Source organism: Phoca vitulina, unplaced genomic scaffold (genome assembly GCF_004348235.1).
Source record: "Phoca vitulina isolate PV1807 unplaced genomic scaffold, GSC_HSeal_1.0 scaffold15, whole genome shotgun sequence".
Classification (NCBI taxonomy): Eukaryota; Metazoa; Chordata; class Mammalia; order Carnivora; family Phocidae; genus Phoca; species Phoca vitulina.
In genome coordinates this window covers 34,551,468-34,573,701 of record NW_022589718.1, presented here as the reverse complement: position 1 = coordinate 34,573,701, position 22,234 = coordinate 34,551,468, and the positions used below count along the sequence as shown (strand labels likewise).

The 22,234-nt window shown below is 39.0% G+C and overlaps 1 protein-coding gene across 4 annotated transcripts in view; it reads left to right on the top strand.

Annotated features, from left to right (window-relative positions):
- MCPH1 (microcephalin 1) overlaps window positions 1-22,234 on the top strand; it is a 249,414-nt gene that overhangs the window by 70,995 nt on the left and 156,185 nt on the right. The window contains exon 10 of one of the 4 annotated variants that reach the window (XR_004300582.1): window positions 4,566-4,663. The exons of the other annotated variants lie outside the window; for them this stretch is intronic. The gene's annotated coding sequence lies outside the window, so the exon portion shown is untranslated. The remainder of the gene's footprint in view (window positions 1-4,565; window positions 4,664-22,234) is intronic. 4 annotated transcript variants of the gene reach the window in all.

The window sequence follows — 22,234 nt, the reverse complement described above, 5'->3', positions numbered from 1 at the left end:
ACTTCACTGCTCTACTGAAGACTCTGATATTTTATGAATGTACTTCTACCATTTGCAGTAATTCCAGGACTTTGGCTGTTTGCCACTAGATAGTGGACTTGGCTGGAAGCATATAATCTTGTGGCTTGTTTTGTTTTTAAGTGTAACTTTCAAGTTGAAATAGCAGTGACTCATCCAAATGACAGGTGATATTTATTTTGTTTCTTGAAAATTCAGCATGAGTATGTTGTTATTGCTCGCTTAGGGGAATTGCCACACTTCCTCGAGGATGACACCCTTTATAAATGTCCCCGTAAATAATTACCCATTGTTCAGACCTGTTGTATGCAGTCAGATAGGCACTCATCCCCTGTGTAGGGCTTTTGAGTGCAGATCATTTGATAGGTGAGCTTACAAAGATTGAAGGTGCCCTTGATTTCTAAGGGGTGTTTAAATGACGACCTGTGGTTGCTTTGATAAATCGCTTTTGGCAACGTGTACCAGAGTTGCCGGTGACGGGAATGCGCTCGTTATGACAGGTGTTGCGTCCCCCGGCAGATGTTACTTTGCGAGGCTGTCTGAAAACCAGCTGCCTCTCTGTGGTGTAACAATGCTTTGGACTCCCATTAGTGTGTTATTTTTTTTTTTCTTGTTATATGAGAAAAAAATATTTATATGAGAAACATCAAAAAAGAATCTTCAAAGAGCACCGCCCTCTCTTTACTGTGTTTTCTGTGTTCAATACAGAATAATGGATTTTGCGTGCATTATAAAATGTGTGCTTTGTTTTGGATTGGAAGTGGTGGAAATGAGGAACAGTCAGGATGGCTCTGAATCATGTTCTCTTGTGCCATCGGTGGTCACCATGGGCCACGAAAAGGTAGAGGCCCGCGTGGTGCTTTCCCCACCTGGGGATGTCTGTGAGGCCCCGCATGGGGAGACTCGAAGCAATGTGTTCATGAGCTGCTGGTAGGCTCCCGATGTGCCAGGCAGGCAAGCGATGAGCATTCCAGGTGTAAATAGTCCCGGCTGCTGGTTTCTAAGGCAGGCTTGCTAAATGATAGTAAACCATGGTAACCAGGTTTAGAAATAATCAAATTAATCTCTTTCAGATATGCAGAAACTCAAACGAAATAATTTGCTGAAGTAGCAAATCTCAATCTTTACATAAAAAAAAAAAATCAATCAAACGGACTCTTTGTGAGTAAAGGACACGGCCGATCAGTCAAAGACGCACAACCCTGTGTCTCCCCAGTGAAAATGCTTACTCTGTGCTGGGCAGTCAGCGTGAAGGGAAGTGTGCACACCTACGTGTTAATCCCCGTCCCGCCACCTCACGGCCCCCACCTCCCCCCCGCATCCACTCGATGTTCAGACGATTAGTCCAGGCTCATCATGGTTAGTTACTCTGTTCCTCTCACCAGGAATTAGTTTGGGAATATGACTCACTTCTGCCCAATGAGATGCGAAGGGAAGTCTTACTGGGAGGTTTCTGGAAAAAGAGTTTTCTCACTCGAGATAGCCCTGGGAAGAAATGCTCTCCTGCTCCTCAGAGCTTTGTTATGGCTGGATGTATCTCCTGGAAATGCCTCAGCCTCAGGACGAAGCCAAAGAGCGAACCAAAGAAAGGAAGCGGGCTGGGGGGGCAGGGAGGCCTGCAAATCTTACGGCCTATTTCCACTGACATCAGAGACATGTGTGAACAAGGGACAAGTTGTCTCATGTGCCGTGCTCCTAAGATGGGATAGATCATACACATGGAGAGATGCATAGCTGTGTACACTCGTCCAAAAGGCTGGGTGTCACCATAAATGTGGGTGGCTGTTCCAAGCAGGTTTTTCTTGTCTTCTCCGAGGGAACAGTAACCCCCTCCAATGATAAGATATTTATTACTGCTCCTTTTGGGAGGTCTATTCAAGTCTTCTTACTCATTTTTAAAGGTATTCCTTTCCAAATAATATTAGGGCTGTAAATTATTGGGTATTAATCCAGGATACTTTAGTAGTTTTAAAAAAGAAGTAAAAACACCGTTATGGAGAAGGAAAGGGGTTAACTACAAGTGTGACAGAAAACCACAACTCAAAACCAATGAGGCATTATTATGGCCTTTGTTGAAAAAATAAAATATGAGGCATTTCAAATAGATTTTGGCATATGCTTTTGTGGCTTTTGGATGTGAGTTAAGATTTAGTTAATGTATCAGTGATGAGTCTGTGAAAGTACAGAATAGAATATAGAATGGCTGTCAAACCGCAGTGCCTTGGTCTGGAGCAGTTCTTACTCTGGTTTCATTATCAGTGATTTTCAATTTTGAAAACTTTTCTTTTTTTTTTGAAGGTAAGCGGTTTTATCTTTCTGCATAAACGTCTTCCGGGCACCTGGGTGGCTCAGTTGGTTAGGCGACTGCCTTTGGCTCAGGTCATGATCCTGGACTCCTGCAATCCAGTCCCACATCAGGCTCCCTGCTCGGCGGGGAGCCTGCTTCTCCCTCTGACCCTCCCCCCTCTCATGCTCTCTCTCTCTTTCTCTCTCTCTCTCTCAAATTAAAAAAAAAAAAAAAAAAGTCTTCCACTTTTTACTTTTAAATAAATCCATTGGCTATAATCTAATTCTGCTCGTTTAATAAAAGGCACTGAGATCTTTCCCAACATTGATTAGGTTATGGCTTTTTTCTTTAATTTTCTTTTCGTTTTTGTTTTTGATTTTTTTTTTTTTTTTTACTGTGTCATTCCAGTTTTTTGGGTGAGGATTTAACAAAATGCGACACAATTCCTGGGACACTAGGAATCAGAGACAGTTGAGGAGGGTTGCAGTTTGTGGTGTGACCCCTGTGGGTCAAGGGTAGAGGCGTGTGTGTTTGATTCTGAATAATAGCTCTAGCCTGGAAATCCCATGGATTTGCCTGTGTTCCCCCACATTTATCCCATTTGCTTCCTAAGGGCCAGATTTGGTCAGTTTAGGGCTGTATTTGGAGTGGTTTGTGAAAGGAGCTTCTGCCCTTCACTGAGACTTAAGTGATTTGAGCAGTGATTGAGTTTCACTTGAGTGAAACTCCAGTGATTGAGTTTCTTTCCAAGGTCACACCAAAGGGTTCAGGCTCAGAAGCCCAGTGACTGTCTCTGCAGTGACGGCACCTGACCAGGACCAACCCTCCACTCCCCTGCCCTCCTTTATGTCCTTTAGATCCCCTTCTCCCACCACATACCGTGTGGACTCCCAGATTCAGCCGGCGAGAGAGCCCTGCACGCTGTCCTTCCAACACACTCCGTTCTTCTTTAAGTACTACCTCTTTTTCTAGAATATGAAGGTGTTCTACACTCATATTTGCTTTCCCTGCCCTGGCCCCGTTTCACCGTTGAGTGGAGAACGGATTGTGTAAACACAAGGTCTGGCATTCGGCATCTTCATCTGGGGGCTGCTGTAACAGAACACCCTAGACTGGGTGCCGTGTAAACAACAGACGTTTATTTCTCACAGTTCTGCAGGCTGGAAGGCCGGAATCAGGGTCCGGCAGATTCGGTGTCTGGTGAGGACCCGCTTCCTGGTTCGCCCCCTGTGTCCTCACATGGCCCAAGGGGCAGGGTTGCTCCCTGGGGACTCTTGTGTGGGCACGAATCCCACACATAAGGGCTCCACCCTCATGACCTCCTCGCCTCCCTAAGGCCCCACCTCCAAATGCCATCACACTGGGGGGAAGAGTTTCTCCATATGGAGTTTGGGGACACATTCGCTCAGGAACAGTGTCCTCATTGTGTTTAGAGCGTCACTGCCTCCCAGAGCCAGGTGATGTGTATATATGTGGACTCAAAGGGGGTTTTAGTTTTAGATATTAAGTTTGCGGGATAAAGCATCCCAATAAGTGAGGTGATACGTGTGTATTACTTTTTTTTTTTAACAAATTGGGTATTGATGAATACCTTGGTTGTACATTTTCTCTATACTTGTTCTTTTTTTTTTACTATAAAAATTAATCTTTTCCAATATGTAAGTATTCAGAGTTGATAGTGGTGCATTACTGATCACTATTCCTGTGTTATTTGAGAGTATTTAGAAAGGGATTATATTTTTTAGAAATATGAAGTCTCTGTGATCCTCCTAATGGAAAACAAATTTCACATAAGGAAAAAAGATATAAGGGAGGACAGTTAAGTTATGAAAAGATTAATAAAAGAAAATTAAAGATTTTTTGCCCCATTTTTCTGCAGCGAACCCAGCATTAGACCATAGAATTTATCATCAGATTAAAAAAGGGTTATCAGCAGTACAAAGCATACATCTAGGGAGCTGCGCATTTAAGAAACCTGCATTTTCTTGGATCCAGAGTGAGTGTTTCTTAAGACACTTTAAATGATGCAGCTTCTAGGGATTTAGAGAATAGAATATCCTCAGGAAGCAATTTGAGGACATTTTCCAAAATTTATCTCTTGTCATATTTGATTTGCTCTTTTTTATTTTTGCTATATTAAAGGTTCATGTAAACATCTGATTCTGGTAGTGCCCTTGTAGGTATGTGAGCTATATTACTAGTATACAGAATCAATAATCTTGGCAAATGTGCTGATTATTTCATTTTACTCCCTTTTTAGGAGATGTTTCACTGTTACTTATGAAATGGCACCTAAACCCAAAACCCATTTCAAAGAATGTTTAACTTTTAAAAGTGTTTTTGTCACTAGTAAAACAGGTACGTTTGTTTAATTTGACCTACCCTTGATAATACTAAAACAAAACCCATCAGACTGTTTCCTAAATACTTATATTTTCTTCCACCACTCACTGGTTTAGAACTTGCAGAAAATGCTTTTGCTGAAATTAAAATGCAGTGTTTTATATTTGTGATTTTTTTTTCTCACTGTTCAGTAGATTATTTCACAGGATTGCCTTTCAGTGTTTGTTTTGATTCCTCTTCGGTGCTGTGTAGCTGTATTTGGACAAGTGCTTCTCCTTTTTAAGGAACAGAGCCCTACAGTTGTTTTTTCTCTCTCTGTAATAGGCATTCTATAATTGATACCCTTGAATGTGTGAGTAGATGTGAGTAGTGGAAGAGTGGGAAAGTTTAGTTGTATATTAATATATCGCAAATAATAAGATAAAGATTTCAACTTTTCTTCAGTCTGTCCATATAATTTTATCGTACTTTTTTTCATTGCTGAGATCTTCATACTTATAACTAGAATGTTAAGATACATGCTTTACGCTCATGTTTATTCTCATGTCTGATGAATGCAGTTAAACCCATGACCTCCACCCTCTTTCATCCAGGCTGGTTTTTTGTTTTTTGTTTTTTGTTTTTTTTTTGCAATACCTTATTATTGTATCTTTTGACCTTACCTATCTTTTCACAGTTCTCCCCGAAATGATCCTCTTTGCTGTCTTAAGGAAGCTTTTATAAATTGAACTCATGACTGACATCTTGTTGAATCTGTACAAATGACTCTCAGATTCTCCATGGACCCACTAATTTCACGAATATTTTTTTGCGTTGTTTGTTCATCCTGTCTAGGATATCTGTCCTACCCTATCTGCCAAACTCCTTTTCCTTCTCAAAGTCTTAGCTTGGTCACATTTTTCTTTAGATTTTCCCCCTCCAGAACAGGATTCTCTTTTTATCGTATCCCTAGCCTCTGGTTTTGTGCTTGATAAATTGTTCTGGCTCATTTAGTATTTAAAGATTAAATGAGTATTTAGTATCTTATATTATTTTTTCTTATGAATTGGATGATTCTGCTTCCATTTATTATTCAAGGATTTCTCATCTTTTCATCACTTTTTATTCAAAACTGACCAAAGAGGGTAAACTTGACATTTGAAATTAAAACTTCAGTAGATCTAATGAGATTATTGCTCCTTGAGTAACCGTAACCTTTATCCAAACTCTGTTCCCATGAGTTAAAAAAAAAAAAAAAAAGTGTTTAGAAGATATGAAAGACAACATGTACTAGGCAGTTAAGGAGATGATTTTATTCAGAGTGTTATAATACAGAAATCATTGCTTAATGAGGAGTGCTCAGACCAAAGGCAAAAGCTGGGGTTTCATAGTCAGGTAAGCAAGGGAGTCATTAGGGAGTCTTTGGGAACCAAGAATAAGCATGAAGACAGTCTTATCTGAGTCATGAAGGAAAAAGGTGGTGATGGGTCTTTTCTTGGATTTTTGGGGAGCAAAGTGGTCCTTTAGGGTTAGCCTTTTCTTCAAACACAGGGGGAGGACCAGCCCTGTTTTCCAGGAGCTCAGAGCTTGACGTTCATGTTGCTGGTGTTACATCTGTTCAAAGTGAGTATCATTCCTCCCTGAACAACTGAGAGGCAATTATAACCTTGGAGGCAAACTAGAGTCTAAAAATGAGTCTCCTGAGGATGCTTGCTGGTGTTGGTTCTGTCTGTTGAGAGGTGATGGCAGATGTCAGTTGTTTTAGCATCCTGGAGATCAGGCATCTTAAACTAAGGATCCCTAAAATGAAAAGGAATGGCAGAAATTTATATAGAAGGTTATATTCTAGTCTAGAGTCAGGAGCTGAGCCCTGAAGGGAACCAGTCCAGTGGGTCCCAGAGGTTGGTGATCATCTTTCAGTTTTACAGCATGGCTTATTGTCTTGACGGTGTCGAGCCAGGTGTGGTTACCTGTCCTTAAAGGCATGCGTAACCTGAGCCTTGTGCCCCACTTTTTCGTGGCCTGTACAGAGAGGATCTTGCTCATGTGTGGTCACACGGGCTTCAGTGCTCGGGGTTTCTTCAAACCTGGACAGAAGGGTCAGTTTCAAGGTCATTAGAGTCCAGACACAGATCGGGGCAGTCAGGTGCTAGTTCTTTGTGATGCCGAATCAGGTGGGGAAAAATCTGGAACATGAGTTTGAGAAGTTGTAGCCAGATATTTTAGGAAGCCAGATGAATTGGAAATTTGGTAGGGATTGATAATTTGGGCAAGGCAACAGGAATGGAGCCAATATGCAAGTAGGGATGGAAACTGGTTTTTCTGTAGGGGAGAAGGAAGTCAAGTGAATCTCTACCGGAGAAAATGGGAGTTTTCACATCCGTCAGTTCCCTGCAGCATACAAAGAGGTGCAAAATAACTCAGACAGTGAACATGGCCAGGATCTGATATCCTGGAATGGTGTAGTGTAAACAATGCATAGTTTCCCACAGAGACACAATTTTTTTTTTCCCATAGTCCCTCCTCTAATAATCAAAGAGAGATTATTTACGATCACAAAATAAGACTGGTCTCATTAGATTTATTTACATAGGTGTAGCAAGAATAGTTTGCAGGAAGTTTTCATAAGGAATCTTAGATTGTACATTTAAAAGCCTCTTGGGACTAGGAAGCCAAGCCAAGAGCTTGATGTCAGATTTCACCTTCAGTATCTACACATTTGCATAAATTCTTTTCTGCTGAGGTCTCCAGCATATCCTCTAGTTCTTGGGCCCCTACAAAATGATCTTTCTTGTTCATCTATAAGTTGGGAACCCTGGTAGGCAGGTACCAGGCTTGTTTTCCCAAGAGGGCTTGGGCAAGCATTGGTGCCATGAAGTCTGCCTTAGTTCCTTGAAAGGGTCTGGTCGTTGTTGATTAAGTGAACATTATTCTCAAATACGATCTTGCAGCCAAGGCCATGGTTACTTCACCAGTTTTTTCAGTTATGCCCTGGTAACAAGGAAGACAGATTCTTTTTGAACCTAGGCAAAAATTATATTGCCCTGAAAGCAAGAACACTAAGTAATATTGAGTTCCCAAATTCTGGAGGGGTTGGGCGGGGAGACTCAGATACCATTTCTAAATATGTCCTTTGTTTTTGCAAAAGCTTCATCTGCCAAATTGTTTTAAGATACAACATAAGAAGAGCAAGGACTTCCTTATGTTCAGAAAGTAGAACATTAAAATATTCCAAATAAAAGCCACAGTCCTTCCTTAGTAGTTCATTTAGGCCTATGTAATTAATTCTCACTTTGCTTGATCTTGGGTTAGTAGTGCCATGAGTCTATCTGCTTCTCCACTAGAATTCTGGAAATCCTGACCGAGTCCCCAGGTGGGGTCTCAGCATTGTTTAAATGATGCCATCAGGTCACTGAACCTGAACTGTTTGGCATAGTCCTTTTCCATGGGCTTTTAAAGAGGGTCTTTCTTTTGAAGACAAGTCACTCTGGCCTATAGGTGATTGCAAATGCTGGTCAGGAAGCATCACAGTGAAATAAGGACCTGTAGGTGACAAAGGTTCTAGATGGCTATGGCCAATGTATTACTGATAACTCTGATAACTTTCAAAAGTGAGAGGTCTGACGAGAGTAGAATAATGCAGCTGATGGGGAACATTGTTGTAGTATGAAGACAAAGGCAACCAGAAATGCTAGAATCAACATCTAGAAGCATAATCATTAGCACTGTTTTCAAAGAAAAGTGAATATTACACGTAATTATAAAAATGGAAGAACATAATCTATATAGAAAAAAGTCTTCAGGTATAACAAATAACCCTAGATATAATATACATGTATATCCTGAACATGTACTCAGAGTAGACCAAGACTATATCAAGATTGTGAAATCAAGAGATTCTATGAGTCTAGAGTAGGACCTAAGTATCTCTGTGTTAATAACATTTTACTCACACAAATTTAGCTTGAGGATGACTGTGGTTTCTGATATGGTAACTCTACCCATACAATTCATCAATAGTAACATAATCACATTGACCTAATTATTTCTAACATCTCTCTTTTCATATGGTGTAAGAAAAAAATCTTTGTGATTTTCCAGGTGTCTCTGGGAAATCTCAAAGACAGCTTTAGGGATCTGAATGTGGGATGGCAAAATATCAAAAGTTGTCAGGAAATTTCGAGCACTTGATTAAGAGAGGGTCATAGGTTACTTAGAAACAATACTTGATTATTTCCTTAATCAAAGTGACAAGAAAAGATTTTACAAGTAAACATAGAGATAATATAGCTTTAAAATGCCTTACCTGTTTCTTAAATGACTAGATTTCTTAAGTAGTCAAGGAAGCAGTAAAGTCAACATAAACCATAGGAGGTTATTCTGGTAAAACACAGAACCTTTGTTATCTAAACAAGTTACACGGAGAAATGAATGAATGAATGAATGAATGACACTTTACATTTTAGATGAAAGCAGTTAGCAGTAAACCAAGGAAATGAACCTGTCAGTACTTTGCTAATAAGGTTTTTGCGCATGTCGTAGATTTTCAAACTCAAACATTATAAACCAAGACAAAGTTCATTCCACGTTTTGTCTTTTATGATGCCCTTTCGTGTTCTGAAACAGTCTGACACTTTAGGACCAATCTCAGGGGTTCTGCGGGGTCAGAAATAATTTCATAATATTAGTAAGATATTAACATGCAGTGGGTTTATGGTTGGCTATCCCCAAGTGGACCTAGGTTGATAGTTATTAAAAACCCATAAAGAAAGCTTTTTGGGGTTTCGACAAGCTGGAAGAGTGCAGTTGGGTTCAGGAACTAAAAATCTGCCCCTTCAGGATAGAGCTATTCTTGTTCTTGAAAAATAGATGTATGTGCACAGTTGTATTTCTTTCAAAGTATTGCTACTAAGTATATGCTTAGTTAGAATTTCTGTATTCTGTCTTACTAAGCAGTGATTAATGAATATCCATTAATTAATTCAGTTTAGCATTAAATGAAGGTTTTAAGTCACCTAAATATCTTGGAAATTATCTTAAAGATTTCATAATGTAAAACACAGTTGCTGTTAAAGTAAAATTTGTCAAAAAATGATTCAATTTAGTTAAATACAAATTTACATTTTTCATAATCTTAAACAGTAAGTAGAAGTAATGCTTACTTATTCAATCAGTAAGCCTGTGTAAGATTAGATATACAGGAAGAATAAAAATATACTATTTTATTGTACTTATATCTGATAACTCAGAGAAGAGATAGGTATTTTTAATAAACCAAAAATATTCAGCTAATCTTACTTGCCAGAGATTTACCAAAATATGTGAACTTGAATTTTTAAAACATTTCGGTTTCTATGAGAATAGTTTTTTTTTTTTTTTTGAATGTTGAAAATACTGGGAGTTCATTTTCCTTAATTTCTGGGGATTTTAGGAATATTCAATTTATAGGTCCTTCTTTCTAAGCCGATTACAATAAAACTTTAAGAAATTCTATAATCTCATTTGGTAACATCTCATGATGTGCTTATTTCAGAGCTGTGAATTGCAGGCATATATGCATAGAGACACAGAGCTTGTAATTTCAATTTTAGAATTTTACTTGTGGCTCAAGCATAAACATGGTAATACAAAACTCAGTCTGGATATCTACTTGGTGGCATGAAATACTTAACAGTCTTGAGCTCAAACTAGAAAAATAAACAGAAAAAACTAAAAAGGCAGATTCTTTATTATTTTCCACACAACAAAGAAAAGATCTCTATAAACCATCATCCCCTTTACAGATCATAAAACCAAAGGAAGCTGGCACCAGAAATCAAGTAAATACTCAAAAAGAATCAAAATCAAGTTCTTGCCATGGTATTAGTGGACAAGAGTCTGGAGCACAGAATCAGGAGCTGGACTCAATGTTGGGCCCATATATCACCAGTCAGGAGTGGTGCTCGGGGACCATGAAGAAGCAGGAATAATCCCATCTGAGCCACACACCAAAACTGTGAAAAACAAAATGCACAAGACAATTAAGATTTTTGTATGCAGACTGTTGTTGTAGGGGTTATCTTCATTAGTGAGGAATGTCTCAAAGAATAGGAAGGAGCCCAGGGCTTTACAGAGGCAGGTAGACTAGGGTGTCATTAGCAAGTCTTAGGGTAATTGTGATGAGGATGGAGATGGTCTTACCTGAGTCACTGAGGAAGGGTGGCCGTGCATCCTGTTAAAAAACAAAATTCAGCTGAGTAAATTTGAAGATCTGATGGGCTTTCATGAATCCAGCAGCATGGCATCTAGCAGGAAGAGGGAAGCCACCTGGGAGTTGTACAAAATGGGAAGTTTTTATAGGAAGGAGTCTAGGGCAAAGAAGTTATTAGCATAAGAAAAGAAAGGATTGTTTCAGGCAAGATCACCTTCCCTTAATGGGAAGGGCAGGGGGTCTTATGCACATGACCTCACCTTCCTGTGGGGGATTGAGGAGGCTCCTGTGGCAGATTACCTCACTGATGCTGATCAGAAAACCCCTGACTGATGGTTAAGACTGCATTTCTGGGGGAGGTTGAAACTGCACTTATGTTAGGGATTAACGTGGTTTGGTGACTTGGCCAGGCTCAAGTGATGCCATTTGGGTCTATGGTTTTAACAGTCCTATCTTGCAGCATGAGAGAGAAGGGTGGTCCTTTCAGTTACACTTTCCTCAGAACACAAAGGGTGGGAAGCTTTTTTAACTTGTGCTCTATGATCTGGGGCAGAGGGCACAGGTGAAGTTCAAGTTGTTGTGGAGAATCAACTTTTAATAGAATAAGGACACATCTTACAGGACGGGTAAATCCAGGTCTCAGTTGTAAAGAGCTGTTTAATTTTTCAACACTGAATATGGTTGGTTCTAATAAATGTTAGCTGGTCTTTTTTAGTCTTTTCCAATAACGGTAAACAAGGCTTACTGATTCTCATTAGATTTGTACACACTGTGTATCACCTTACACACAGATTTCACTGGGAGGAGAATGGTGCGGGTTGGAGGAGCATCAGGTTACCATCATTAGAGAGAATAAAGTGGCCGTATTTTCTCCCTGCCTTTATTACCATCGGTGAAATGTGACACACAGCAAAGGTTACATAAATAAAGGACTAAGTTAAGAAATGGTTTGTATTCTCATGAAATTACATACTGTGAGGTTATAATTTACAAAACTGCTAGCATTAATATTTACTTTCAACAGAATTATTAATCGTTTAGCACTCCGGGAGTAATTCATTATCTCCTTTCTTAGATGAGACCCATGAGGTAAGGGCAGGCCAAGTGCCCTGTCAAATATGGAGACGCTGACAAGTGGGCTGCAGAAAGATCTCGTTCTGGGTCTGCTCGCAGCCGATCGCATTTCTTGTACTTTATTCTTGTTGCACAGTTGATTCTTATATTTTGTGGATTTTCCAGTAGTGATAGCCTTCTACGAAGATGAACAATACATTGACTTTCATATATAGAAATTTTATTCAACTCCACAGAACATGCTGAACGCTGGTGTGCTGCATGAAGGGCCGTTGTAGGGCCTTGATCTGAGTTGTTTTTGCATTAGTGGTCCTGTGCCTTGCCAATTAAAAGATACGTACCAGAATTGCATTTTTAAATGTGTATTAGAAGCATTTTTAAGCAGAGAAAGGGTAAAAGAATTGTACAGTGAGGTACTTTTTTAAGAGGGCGGCGATCATGACTTTCTTACTAATAAAAAAACTAGTGTTATTTAGCTCATGTCTTAAGGAAGGAACCAGAAAGCTGTTGTTCAAAGGAGAGCCCAGTGAGTATACACACCGATAGACCGTTAAGAATGCCAAAATGCCTTTGCTTTCTAGGTGCAAAACTGGCCTTTTCCACACTGGAAGGGAAGTCCATGGGACCCCCACCAGGCTGATTTAACAGGTCAACATACAAAAATGATATGACGCAGTACCAGCCTTCTCTGACAGGGTTGTCTGCAGCTCAAAGACAATGAAGAACATCAAGCCCACAGAATCCAATAACTCAAGGGTTGTGTCCTCAAACAGTTCACAGTTTATGTCACCCAGTAATCTTTCGTTCTGTCTCAGAGTCTTTTCCACAGTGTTTCTGCACAAGTTTTTTTTTTTTTTTTTTTTTTTCTTTTGTGATCAAATGATCTCAAAAAGGATTATTCTTGATTACAAACTCAGGCTGCTCTCAACCAGTTACTGTTCGAGTATTTACACAGGGGCAGCAAGGGTGTTTACTGGCTTTCTGGGGGATGCTTGTAAAACCCAGAGTCATGCTATATTTGAACAAAAAAAATTAACGTCTGTCTGAGCATTTTCACGAGTGATTTTGGATTGGCCTTTGTTTCCCTCTGTTATCTGCTATCCCAAGGTTAAATAGCAAGCCTGACAACTCCCCACCAAATTTTACCCACTGTACCCATGAATTTAGGTGGATTTCTCTTCCTGGAGGTCCTCAAAATATCCTAAGTGTCTTGCCCGTTCCAGAAGTGACCTTCCTCAGCATCTGTGAGGCTGGGACTCTAAGCTGGGTACAGGGCCGTCTTCCCAGGAGGACTTGGCTCCCTGAGTAGAGCCAGCCTTAGCTCCTTCAAAGAGGCTAGCTGGACCTGATTAAGTGAGCATCATTCTCAAATACGACATTCTAGGCAAGGCCTGGTTTCATAACCAAGTTTTCCAATTATATTCTGGTAAGATGCAGAACATATTCTGAAACTATACAAAAATCTATTCTGCCTTGGAAAGCAAAGGGACTTAGTAAAAGATTCCAGATTTTGAGGCAGTCTTTGAAAATCAGGTATCATTTTTAAATGTTTTATTTCAGTTTCCAGAAGCAGTGTCTACTGTATTCTTCTGAATTACAGATAGCTTAAGAAGAAAGAGAAGTGTTCATAAAGTAGAACATTAAAGCAATATCAACAAAATTCCAAGTCCACAAGCACACTGAATTTCCCTCATTTAATCCTACGCAGTTCGTTCTGTTCTGGGGGAGCTTGAGTTCATGTCAACACAGAGTTGTTGAAGGTATACAGACAAAATGTCTGGGAGACTCAGAAAGGAGAGGGTCTTGTCTTTGCTCGAGGATTGTGGTCTGGTGTACTTGTCTTCTCAGGCATTCAGGAACCTGTTAGAACAAAGACGGGGACCCCGGTGACCTTCATAAATCAGTTCTTCCTTGGAGTCAGGGGGTCTTGGTGGTGAGATTGTAGGGTCGGTGGTCTGGAATACACATGTGATGGTTCCTCCCATCGTTCTTTCCTGGTCCCTTCTTACATGTTTTCTATTCTAGAGAAATCGTTCACTCCTTGTCTCTTACAAGGAGGACATACCCTATTTGCATTCTGAGGCATGTGTAATGTGGGGGTGCAGGTCCTAGCAAGAATAGAAGTAGGAAAAGGACCAAAAAGCAGATTTTTTATTTTATTTTTTTTTAATTTTTTTATTGTTATGTTAATCCCCATACATTACATCATTAGTTTTAGATATAGTGTTCCATGATTCATTGTTTGTGCATAACACCCAGTGCTCCATGCAGAACGTGCCCTCCTCAATACCCATCACCAGGCTAACCCATCCTCCCACCCCCTCCCCTCTAGAACCCTCAGTTTGTTTTTCAGAGTCCATCGTCTCTCATGGTTCTTCTCCCCCTCCGATTCCCCCCCTTCATTCTTCCCCTCCTGCTACATTCTTCTTCTTCTTTTTTTCTTTCTTAACATATATTGCATTATTTGTTTCAGAGGTACAGATCTGAGATTCAACAGTCTTGCACAATTCACAGCGCTTACCAGAACACATACCCTCCCCAGTGTCCGTCACCCAGTCACCCCATCCCACCCACCCCACCCCCCACTCCAGCAACCCTCAGTTTGTTTCCTGCGATTAAGAATTCCTCATATCAGTGAGGTCATATGATACATGTCTTTCTCTGTTTGACTTATTTCGCTCAGCATAATACCCTCCAGTTCCATCCACGTCGTTGCAAATGGCAAGATCTTATTCCTTTTGATGGCTGCATAATATTCCATTGTGTATATATACCACATCTTCTTTATCCATTCATCTGTTGATGGACATCTTGGCTCTTTCCACAGTTTGGCTATTGTGGACATTGCTGCTATAAACATCGGGGTGCACGTACCCTTTCGGATCCCTACATTTGTATCTTTGGGGTAAATACCCAGTAGTGCAATTGCTGGATCATATGGTACAAAAAGCAGATTTTTTAAATGGAGTCCTTCAGTTTCTCTATCTCAAGAGGATCAACCCAATTTTTATGGAGGAAACAAATCTTGAGTGTAGTATAATGTTCCTGAGACACAATAAATATACTAAGAACATGTCAGAATATCAAGAGATTTAGTAAGCCCACATTAGGTCCTGGACATCTATATTTTTATTAAAAAAAATCATAGATAAGTCTGACACGCATCTCCAGTTGAAAGCCACTGGCCTACAAGATGCTAGATTTAAATTACAGAAGCAAGACCCTCACCAAATTAACGATTTAATAACAGATTGTAACACTGCACTTTGCCTACTCGCAGTGTAGTAGGACTAGAACACTGTAAATAGAAGGAAAGTCAGCACAGCTGTTAGGAAAGCATCTGGCCAGTGTTGTCCCTGAGATGTTATTTTCTGTTAACAGGCAGTGTATTCTTGCTATCTTTAAGTGCGTCAATAAATATTTTGAAAGTTTTTCAGTTTTAATTTCTATGATGTTAAATATCAATGGCCATAATCTACAAAAACAAAGACTCTCTGGGTTCCTCAATAAGTCCCAATAGTATAAAGGACTCCAGATATCATAGAACCTGAAAACCACTGCTGTAAGAAATATGATTTTGTTTTGAAAAACAGACTCATGCACAGTTATATTCCTCTGTCAGTATTACTCTTAATGTAACCTTAACCATTCATATTAATTATATTTTTTTAGCCAAAATTACTAAGTTCTATTTCACAGAAAACTGGGGAGAACAATTGTAAATGTCCATTTTACACAGGTATGTTAGCAGGCCAGCAAGGCTTCCATTACACCATCTACCCCTGTGTCTATTTTACACCCTTTTAAACTTGCAAAAATGAACATGTTCACTGACATGACCCAAAGATAGAGCTTCTGTATGGCATTTAAAAATAAGCAAAAATATAGAAAAAATTAGAACTCTGCTTAGTAATCTGTGTTTCAGTATTCTCTAATAAATTACTAAGTTATTCAACAATTCTTTAAAAAGATTTATTATTTTAGGGAGAGAGAAAGCAGGTGGAGGAGCAGAGGGAGAGGGAGAGAAAGTCCCAAGCAGACTCTGTGCTGAGCACAGAGCCCCATATGGGGTTTGATCTCAAGACCCTGAGATCATGACCTGAGCTGAAACTAAGAGTTGGTTGCTCATCCAACTTCGCCACCCAAGTGCCCTGTATCCAACAAGTTTTTAAGTAATATCTGTCCAAGGTTTATGTTACCTAATATTAAAAGATAAACTGAAGCATATTACAGTTTTTTTTTTGACTTGACTTACATATATTTTGAAGTGATTACACGGCAAGTTTAGTTAACATCCATCATCTCATATAGATACAAAAAAAAAAAAGTTGTTTTCTTTGTGATGAGAACTTCAAGGATTTACTCTCTTAGGAACTTTCAAATATATCCTACAACAGTGCTAACTATAGTCATCATGTTGTAATTTACACCCTCAGTACTTACTTATCAGAAGTATGTACCTTTTGACTACCTTCACCTAATTCTTCCTCACCTTTCCACCTCTGGTAATCACAAATCTGATCTCTTATCTGTTCTCTCTTTTTCGATTCTACATACATATAAATTAGGTCAGACAGTATTTGTTTTTCTCTGTCTGACTTTCACGTAGCATATTGCCTTCAAGGTCCATCCAGGTTGTCGCAAATGACAGAATTTCCTTCTTTTTATGGCTGCATAATAGTCCATTGTGTATATATCCCACTTCTTCTTTATCTGTTTATCTGTCAATGGACATTTAGGCTGTTTGCCTGTCTTATCGATTTTAAATAATGCTGCAATGAATATGGGCATATATCTCTTCAACATAGAGATTTTGTTTCATATGCATATTACAAATTTTAAGAGGGGGGTGCCTGGGCAGCTCAGTCGCTTAAGTGTCTGCCTTCAGCTCAGGTCATGATCTCAGAGTCCTGGGATCGAGCCCCGCGATGGGCTCCCTGCTCAGCGGGGAGTCTGCTTCTCCCTCTCTGCTTGTGCTCTCTCTCACTGTCTCTGTCTCTCTTTCAAATAAATAAATAAAATCTTTAAAAATAATAATAAAAATAAAAATTTTATGAGTTTATTTGAGCAAAATTTGATTTGAATCAGGCAGTGACAAATAGAAATGGTTAGAGGTGCTCCAAGGCCATGAGCTACGGGAAAGCTTACAGAGAAGAGATGGAATCAAAGCAAGGAAATTATTTGATTGGCTATAGCTTAAGCAGTTGCCCTATATGGGAAAGCTTAGTTGGCTGTTTGTGATTGGTTGTTCATTGGTTTTGATTGCTTAACCTTAAGGGATTTACAGGTGCTGGTTTGGTTTGCTTACATAGGCTGCTAAGGCTTTAGAGCCACCTTAGTCTAACGGCTTCCTTGTTTAATTAATTTAACACTAAAGATCCTGGAAATTATCTTCACACTGACATATTACAAAACACAATTAGTATTGATATAAAAAGTTTCATAGAATAATGATTTGTTACAAGTTTATATTTTTAAAAAAATCTTAAACATTATACAGGAGTCATCTTATTTTATTTGATCAGTAAACCTAAGTCTAGGAAAAATAAACTCAAGTAGAATAAACTGTGTGTTTATATTATAGTTAACATGGAGATTCAGATAAGACATAACTATTTTCATTAAGCCAAAATTATTAAACTAATAGTAATTTCCAAACACATTAACTATGTGAATTTGAATTCTTAAAACATTTCTGAGTTAGTTATAATTTCAGTCACTGGTCAAGAATAAAGACAGAAATACTCAAACCAGTCCAGATTTCAAGGAGCTATTCTCCTTCCTTGTGGGCATGAATGTCTTAATTGATTTTAGCTCTAAAATGGGCAAATAAGCAAGCAGAAAAAAGGAGAAAAAAAAAAAAGGCTAATAAACCCAGTCCTCTATGGTCTCTTACCAAAAAAGAATAAATCTCTATAGCCCATTAATTAATTTATATAGAAGACCAAGTAGTCAGACCATAAAACCAAATTCCTAAGCATTGCCTCCACTAATGGAGAATAATTCATCCATTAATGGAACAAAACAAAACAAGTGGAGAGGAAAATTAAAATTAGAGAAACAGAACCAGCAAAGTTCTGTTGCCACTTGGCATTCAGCTCTGGGAGCCGATAATAGACCGTCCTGGGCTCAAGGGAAGTGCGGAACATTCTCGTTCTGACAGAAGCAGCTAATCTTTAGCAGATGAACTTGTTGGGCAACTTGGTAGAAAACCTTCCTAACTGTTAAAAAATAATTTTTAAAAGATACATCATAACTTTCTCACTAATAGAAAATGAGTGTGTGTTAAAGATTTTATTTAACTCATTAATTAATGATGAGAAAGCAAAGTTGTTTTGTCCTCTTCAAAGGAGAACCCACAGAGGAGACTTGTGTTAATGGACCATCAGGAGTGCGAACATGGCTTTGTCACCACTGGGAGAGGGAAGTCACTTGCAAGTCACTGGACAGATTTTGCATTTCTATAGACAAGAATAATTTGCATTCCTATCAATTTTCAACAGCTAATAGAGTTGTAAAATAGCTCAAAGACAACTAAAGGCATAAACCCCATAGAAGCAGATAACCCTGAAGGGTGTGTGTGCTGAACATCTCCCAGGTGTCCCATGGAGACACCCAGTAATCTTTTGTTCCATTTCAAAATATTTCACAATTTTCTCCTCCAGCCTTGATTCTACAACTAACTCTTTTAAATATTTACTTTATCATGTATCTATTTCTCCCTCCGTCAACCATCTTATTTTGTTATTCATTTTTAAGTTGCAGATACCAATCCATGTCATTGTATAAGGAGCTTCCTTGATTAATCGAGGGAATTCTATTGCATATATTTTCTAATGTGTAATTCATAAGAACAGATAAGTAAATATGCTTACTCTTAATAACAACATTGCTCCTTTTCTCTCATCACTGTATTTCAGGCCAGGAATATTTGTCACACCAGTCTGAACGTGTGCTCTCTATCATGGCACTCATTAGCGTGGGACTCCTGGGAGAGCTTGTCTCTTGTAGGTTCTGGGGCTGGGCGGTGTCAGTGAACCTTTCATCTTCTAGATTCCTTATCCGATATCTACAAGTCAGATTGTTTGTTTTGCCTTCTTTATATTTTTTCTTTTTTTAGACTTTTATTTTGGGGGTTGAGTTTCCTTATATACAACTGTTTCTCTCCCTCAGCCTAGGAGAGATGCCCCTGGGCTGTCAAGCTTCTGGTTGGCTTAACTGTTTGAACTTCCTCTACTCAGACTTAACAGGGGTTATTGATTTTATATGATTTTCTCTTTTTGAGTGATAGTAACAGATTAATTATATTCATATGTTCATATATATGAATAATGAGACATGAAGCCACCAGAGGCTGTGAGAATTAGAGTGACTCAATCTAACGCGTGTTTCCACAGTGTGGCCCTGGCTGTGTGTTGAGCATTGACTGAAGTCTCCAGGATTTTGGCAGGGAGATGATTTAAGTGGCTTTGACAGTGACCCACGTGAGATGCTGACATGTCACAAGTGGAGTTGATGAGAAGTGGTCAGATTCTAGATACATCTGCAAGGTTGAGTTGATAGGATGAGTTGATGGATCGGATGTGGGGTATGAGAAAATAATGAAGAGAATGATGATGAAAATGCTTTTGACCTGAGCAGGAGTGGAATTTGCCACTAAACTGCCACAGTGAGGCTGTGGAAGGAGTGGGTTTGGGAGAGAAGATTGGTAGTGTAATTGTTTTATTGTGATAAAATACATACAGCATAGCATTTGCCATTTTAACCATTTTTTAAGTGTACGGTTCAGTGTCAGTGTTCACTGTTATGCAGTCATCGTCACTATCTCTTTCCAAAACATTTTCTTCATTCCAGAATAAAACTTGGAGCTCATTAAGCAACAACTCCCCATCCCCCACCCCACCCCTGGCCCCTGGGAGTCTGTTCTATTTTCTGTCTCTGTGAATTTACCTATTCTAGATATTTTATATAAGTAGAGTCACACAATATTTGCCTTGCATGTCTGGCTTTGTTCACTTAGCACACTGTTCTCGGAGTCATCCATGCCGTCATATGCATTAGAGCTAATTCATTACTTTTTATGGCTGAATAATAATATTGTATTGCATGTAAACGGCAGATTAATCATATCCATTCATCTATTGGGCACGTAGGCAGTTTCCACCCTTTGGCTCTTGTGAATAATGCTGTGCCGACAATTCTCACACAAGTATCTGAGTCCGTTTTCAGTCCTTTTTGGTAAATACCTTGGAGTAAGTGTTTTGACTGTATGGTAATTCTGGGTTTAACTTTTTGAGGAACCACCAAACTGTTTTCCACAATAGCGGCATCATACTTAAAAATCAACACTTGTCATTTTTCACATTTTTGATTGTAGCCAACCTAGCAGGTATGAAGGGGTATCTCACTGAGGTTTTGTTTTGGATTTCCCTATTTAGTGATGTTGAACATCTTTTCATGTGCTCATTGTCCATTTGCTTTTCTTCTTTGGAAGAAATGTCTATTCAAGTTATTTGCCCATTTTTTAAAAAGATTTATTTATTTATTTTAGAGAGAAAGGGAGAGAGCGAGAGCACAAGTAGGAGGGGTAGAGAGGGAGAGGGAGAAAATCCCAAGCAGACTCTATGCTGAGTGCAGAGCCTGATGTGGGGCTCAATCCCAGGACCCTGAGATCACGACCTGAGTCAAAATCAAGAGTCAGATGCTTAACAGACTGAGTCACCCAAGCACCCCTGCCCATTTTTAAAATGAGTTGTTTGTCTTTTTGTTGTTGTTGAGTTGTAGGAGTTCTTCATGTATTCTGGATATTAAACCCTTCTCAGATATATGATTGGCAGATATTTTCTCCTATTCTGTGGATTATCTTTTTCATTCTCTTGATAGTATTTTTTGATGCATCAAAGTTTTTAATTTTGATGCATTCCAATTTATTTATTTATTTTTCTTTTTGCCTGTGCTTTTGGTGCCCTATTTAAGGAACTATTGCCAAATCCAGGGTCATGAAGATTTTCCCTTACGTTTTCTTCTGAGAGTTCTATAGCTTTAGCTCTTAAATTTAGGTCTTTGATCGACTTTGAGTAAATCTTTGTATGTGGTGTAAAGTAGAGGTCCAACATTGTTTTTGTCTGTGGCTGTCTTGTTCTCCCAGCACCATTTGTTGAAGAGACTATTCTTTACACGTGAATGGTCTGTGCACCCACCCTGGTCAAAAATCAGTTGACCTTAGATGTGAAAGTTTATTTCTGGGCTTTCAGCTCTGTATTCATATCTGTTCTTATCTTATCTGTGTTCATATCTGTTCTTATGTCAATACCATACAGTATTGATTACTGCAATTTTGTAGTAAGTTTTGTAATTGGGAAGCGTCAGACCAGCTTTGTGTTTCCTTTTCCAGATTATTTTGGCTATTTTGGGTTTTGTTGGAATTCCATATGAATTTTGGGATGTGTTTTTCCATTTCTACAAAACTCACCATTGGGATTTTGATAGAGATTGCATTAAAGGTGCTTTAGACAGTCTTGTCATCTTATAATATTAAGTTTCCCAGTGCATAAACACAGGATGTCTTTCCCTGTATTTAGGTCCTTTCAAATTTCTTTCATCGATTTTTTTTTTTTTAAATTTTCGGTGTATGGTGTTTGCGTCTCTTTTATTAACTTTATTTCCAAGTATTTTATTCTTTGGGACACTAATATAAATGAAATTATTTCTTAATTTCCTTTTCTGATCATTATTCATGTATAGAAATACAACTGATTTTTGCACACTGATTTTTGTATCCTGTGACTTTGCTGGATTCATTTATGAGTTCTAACAGTTTTTCTGTGTTCTCTAGAGTTTTCTGTGTATAAGATCATCTCATTTATGAGTAGAGATAGGTTTACTTCTTTTCCAATTTGGGTGTCTTTTATTTCATTTTTCTTGCCTAATTGCCTGACTGGAATAGTACCTCAGTTTTGGACAAGTTGAATTCAAGACCCTTATTAGACCTCCAGATGGCCCTCCTTAATGTAGTCAGTAGTCTGGGTATCAGGAAATAGGTCTGGGTATCAGGAAATAGGTCTGTGCTAGAGATACAAAATTGGGGATTGTGAGCATGTGGGCTGATTTGTAAAGCCATGAGGCTGTGTGAAAGATCACCTGGAGAGGGGGTGCAGGTAAAGAAGGGCAAAGCCATGGAGAGGTAGCCCAGCATTGGAGAAGTCAGGAGATTTCCTTTTCCCTTCCCCTACCTTCCGTGGGTTACTTTCCCCAGATTACACTCCACTGGCATCTTTTGTAGATGTCGTGGAAGGAGCGCCTCTCGGACTTTATTTGGGGCTGGTCACATCACTGCATAGCTT